This window comes from Trichechus manatus, unplaced genomic scaffold (assembly GCF_000243295.1).
Source record: "Trichechus manatus latirostris isolate Lorelei unplaced genomic scaffold, TriManLat1.0 scaffold00072, whole genome shotgun sequence".
NCBI lineage: Eukaryota > Metazoa > Chordata > Mammalia > Sirenia > Trichechidae > Trichechus > Trichechus manatus.
Genome location: NW_004444008.1, coordinates 10,908,929 through 10,914,384, shown reverse-complemented (window position 1 = coordinate 10,914,384; position 5,456 = coordinate 10,908,929).

Sequence of the window (5,456 nt, the reverse complement as noted above, 5' to 3'; positions counted from 1 at the left end):
CAGAAGCTTAGCTAAGATTTCTCCCTGCCACGTCTAATTAAGTCATTAAGCGACGTTAAAGCATCATGTGAAAAGACCTCTGGTTTCCTCCTGCTGCCTTCTTTCAGGTGGATTACTGAATACGGTTATTTTCCTTCAACCGCTCACCACCTCATGCCGGGCTAAACTTATAAACTCTAGCACGCTGCTTCTGCCTGCACCTCAGCTCTGGCCCATGCAACCCCAGAACTCTCTGCCACCCAGTAGGCTGCAAGTATACTTCCTCCAGAGAGCTGAACCCCAGCCTGGAGTTGGGGTTCCCTTCCATGTTTGCTCGTTCCTTGGGTACCTTCCCTTAGCCCTAGCGTATTCTCCAGAGCACTTTTTACTCCTTGTTACTAGATGATAGTTCTCTGTATTAAATATTCTCTGTTCTAAAAACAAACAGACAACTCAATGCTTTTCCTTTGCTCAAACACCCTGTGGCTTCTCACTAAGCCTCCCGTCCTCCAGGCTTTCCCCAGGAGGACTTTCCGGCCTCCTGTCCCTGTTCCCCAGGGTGTACCCTATGCTCTAGTGAAAATGAGTCACTTGCTAGTCCAACCCATTGTCCTTTCCTGTGGCTTGGTGTCTGCTCTGGCCCCTCTCTCCACCTTGAATTCTCTTCTTCCTCTTGCTTTGTTGGTCTAAATCCTACCTGCTCACAAGATACCAGCACGGGCCATGTGCAGGAGCCGTCTCTGCCCACCATTGCCACGGTCATTATTTAAGAGAGGACTGGTGAAGACGGAGAACTTGGGGTTAACTTGTTCAGGTCTCCTCACAGTGCTTCCAGATCCCGCCATGGGCCCCTCCTTCGCTTTCTACCAGTCTGGTGGCTGCTGTCCTTCCACACATCTCTGCTGTGCTGTCTGCTGTGTCCAGGGGGAAGGGGGTGGCTTAGCACCTCTCAGTGCCTAGCATAGGCCCTGCAAGCAGGGTCGGGGCAGAGAAGGAAGGGCATGGACTTGTGGACCATGGGTTTTCACACAAACGTCGGACATAAGACCCCATCAGCATTATCCTTCACTGGTTTGATGAAGTGATGAATATAATGAATATGCATTTAAAAATAATGCAATGCCTTGAAAAGCAAAGATTTAAAAAGCGTGCTCAGCTGCTATCCTTCCTGTTAGTATGCTACTCCCTTTTGAAGGTCCTACCTCTCTATTGGAGTCCCTGGTAGTGCAAATCATTAAAGGCTCAGCTACTAACCAAAAGGCTGGTAGTTTGAGTCCACTCAGAGATGCCTTGGAAGAAAGGCCTGATGATCTACTTCTAAACAATCAGTCACTGCAAACCCAGTGGAGCACATTTCTACTCTGACACACATGGGGTCACTGTGAGTTGGAATCAACTTGATGGCAACTAGTTAACCTTTCTGTTACAACAACTACTACTACTATTACTATCTCCATGGGATTACAGAGTTTCTAAATCACGTGCCAAAGTCTGCTCTGTCGATATGGATAGAACAACAAATGGAAATCAGTGGTGGTCGTGCTGAGACCTCAACTTCTTTCTGGGAGGCCCTGAGACTGGCCATACTACTGAAACAGATGCCGAAGTTGGATAGGATGCTCTGCACTGCTGCCTCCGTTTTCTGATTCTGGATTTGAGCAGTGGGTGCCTTCCTACATATAGGTGGGTTCAGTTTAAGTCATCAAACTATGACTGAGCATCCGCTTGCTCCCTGTACTCCACTCCAGGTTTTTGAGATATTGCAGAAGGGACAACAGCCACCTGGGGCTTGGGTTGGTGAGATGGGGCTCCTACTTTTCAACTTCCAAAGTGCGTATAACTGATACTCTTGAGAACCCATCCTTCCCCAGTGGAACACTGGTGCAAGCTGCCTGCCCAGGGTCCCCTCGGGAGTAAATATACACTGGGCCTGTCCTGTCCCAGGACTTCAGGCGGAACCCCAGACCCTCACCCCAAATGTCAGAGTCCTCTTGGGCAGGAGGGATTTTCTTCAAAAGTAGTTCTTCATAAAGCAGATGTCTAGAAGGGTGGCAGGCGGTCCCGCTTCCCTCCCCACTTCTCCTCCTCCTCCTCCCTCCCCTTCCCTTTCCTCTCCCCTCCTTCACTTTCCGTTCTTCCCTCTCCCCCACCCTTCCTCCCCACCGATGCCCCATTGTTTAGGGTCCCTTCCAACAGGGCCTTCCAAAGGGGTCAAATCAAAGGGCTATGAGCATCCTTTCTTGGGACTTGTACAATCCCACTGCCCTCCATGTGACCCTGGGTAAGTGGCTTTCCAGTTTCTTCAACTTAGTGGCACCAGTGCCAACAGATGTGCTGGCCAGCATTGCTGTGAGGCAGGTGATTAGTATGTACGTGAGAAAAGGCTGATCCCAGAGCTTCCCTAAGAAGATGGAGTTCTCCTGGCACTTCCACGGAGATGAGCTGAGAGGGAAAAGAAGGTACGTGGGGACATTCCTCTGCCTCGACTGCATCAGGGGGAAGCCTCTCCTCTGGTATTAACCATCACCCCTTGCTCAACCAGCACCTACAGCCTAGGCTGCTGCACCCCACCAGAGAGGCCGCCCACTGCTGGGGCACTGAAGCCAGCTAGATGGCCCTGGGGAGCATCGGACCTCGGTTTCTCTTTAACCAGCTGCTTATCTGCTGTAGGAGACAATGCTTGCCCATCCCAACAGCCAACCTGAAGGATTCTTCCATTGAGAATGAATGGAGTATTGAAAGACTTCATTGCTTCTCTCTCATCTGTCATTCTCTTTGTTAATCTTCAGAGAGAGAGAGAGAAGTGGGCCGTTACAGCCGGACTGTTCTGCAGGCATACCCAGGAAAAAGGAGGTGGCGGAAATCGCGCGCATAGATCTCAGGAGAGGACCGCTTTAAATCTTAATTGGTTGCCTTTTAAATATCATTTAAGGGCTGGCTTCTCCTGCCTCTCTCTCTAGTTAAGAAGGTGTCGTGTCAAAGTCTATTACCTTGCTAGACGTCTCTCCCTTAAGTTAAAAAAAGAAAAAAAATGAAACCATCAGCTGCGGTTGGAGGGGTCGATAAAGCTTTTAGATTTGGAGACGTTTTCTGGGAGCGCATTTCCTGCGGCTAAGAGTTGTTAATGGAGCTTAAGGAATTATCTGCGACTGAGGCCGGCCGGGAGAGCCGTATATTTCGCGCTCCTGTTCCCTTGTCGAGTCTGAATATGCCGCTGTCAGACTCGCTTAATGAAAAGTAACGCGCCGCTGATTACAGTTTTATTTGGGCTCTATGTAAAAAGCGCCGTTAATTTAGCACCCCCTCCTTTGTGTGTTTGAATTTGCCACGGCTGAGTGGCTGAGAGCTGGGCTCCAGCCCTGCCTTTCTCGCGTCTTCCCAGCTCCTCCTCTGACAAGCTTCCAGGAGTGAAGCTTCCTGGCCGGTCCCTTCCACGTCCGCGCCCACGGACAAGGCTCTTTCCCCGCGGCGTCGAATCAGACACCTAAAATGATTTCCTCGGTCCTTTGGAACGATCTGTGCCCCCCACCCCCCACTGCGGGGCTCACCCTAGCTCCTGACCCCCACGAAGAAAGACTAGAGTGGGTAAAGGTGCTGAAAGCGAACCTTCCCGAGTGTGCCCGTCAAAGGTAAAGCGTGGGTGGAAATGACAGCCCTGTTTCAGAGGCTTCCTTTTTGGCGCATTGCCCCTGGAATGTGGCTGAATCGCCCCCTACCACACATACACAAACACACTCACTGGATGTCTTTATTTCACACATTATCGGAGTTTATTCAAATAAGCTACTTTCATTGGCCAATTTCACCAACATCCGTCTCCTGCAACCTGTGATTCCAACGGCCTTGGCAGCGAGGAGAGGCGGGGTCGCGTCAGGGATAGTGCCTGAGCCTGGGGCCCCAAGGGAAATAGGCTTGGTGGGCAGCAGGAGCTCTCTGGGCCCTGGGCCGGCCCAGGGAAGGGGGCCGGGAACCGCGGCCAGAGCGGCCCCTCGCCGCCTCGCCGACCAGGGCCACCGGTCCGGTCCGCGCCCTTTGGGCTCACGGCTGTCTGCGGAAAGAGGACAGACCGAGGTCCAAGCCTCACTTTCCTGTCGCATGCCCCCCATCTCCAACACGCGCCGCCTGCATCCGCGAGAGCTGATTGTTGCGAAAATACCCAGCTTTGTCTCTGGCTGGGGTGGGGGCGCTGGGCGGCCGCCCTCTGAAGCATTAACATTCCGGGCGCCCCAGCCTAGGCCGCAGCGCGTCTCCCCCGAGACTCCACTTTCGCTATTACTGTCAAGTACCCTTGACTCTTTATTTTTGCCCTTTTATCTATTACAACTAATTCGAGTTCTTTTGCCCTTTTCAGTCTAAGACATGGGCTTTCTGCAAAGCCTCCCCCTGCCAGTGAGCTCTCGGAGCGCGGAGCCTTTAGAAATTGAGGGGTTTACTGTCAAAATGAAAATTTCACTTCAAATTATCTTGGCTGATGCTCGCTCGCCAGGCCGGGGGCTCGGCCGCAGCCTTTTGACAGGCACATCAGCGGCGAGCTTCCGAATCTCGATAATATCATCCAAGAGAGCGAAAGTCAATACGGTGACAGCGCGCAGGCGGATACAATCCAATTACCGCGCGGCTGCAGAGGGCAGGGCTCAGGCTCCGCAGCGGCCAGGTCCCGCCGCTCCGGGCCCCGGGGACCCAACCGCCACTTCGGGGCGCCCCGCTGGCCCAGGCTTCCCGGGTGCGTATCCACGCCCCAACGCCCGCACCGAAGGCGGGCCAGGCTCGCTGTGCAGAGCGCGCGGCTCTCCAGGGGCCGTAAGCTGAGGCCAGGGGCCTGGCAGGGCCCAGCTTGTCCCACCCAGCGCCGAAGACGGTCCCCGGCCCGCATGTCCCTTGAAGGCACCTGCCACCCCGCGGGGCGGTCCAGTGTCTCCAGCTGGCCTCTCCCGCGCTGTCAATCTCTCTCCGCGTCCTGGCAAGGGCTGCTGTCGCCTCATCGCCGCACCCCCTCCCCCCATGTTCGATTGCTGAACGACCTTCCTCAGGACACCATCAGGGCCTCAAGCAACGGGTTTGCAGGAGGGACACACCCGGAGTCCAGTGAGAGCTGCGCTCCTCTGCTGCCCTCAAGGAGCCCTCGAACTGGCCAGGCACCTGCGAGAAGGCCGCAGGCAGCCAGCCGGCGATTGTCCGCCCATCTTGACACAAGCTGACTCGGCCCGGCGAGGTGCGCTGGGCGGGCTGGCGTGGGGAACGAGACTTCTGAGCGAAACCACTGTCGTGAGCCTCACAGGAACCTCGGCGGGCCGCACCTCGCCCGCGAACCTCCCGCCCCCAGTTACTCATCGGGTTCTTTCCTCAAACCCTTCCCAGCCACAGCCTCCCGCCGGGTCCCCAGGCCTTTCCCTTCAGCCTGCCTCCCGCCACCTCCGGAAGAGGCCTTCGGCTGGCTTTCTGCGAGACGGAGGCTAATGGCATGCGGCCTGTCCCTC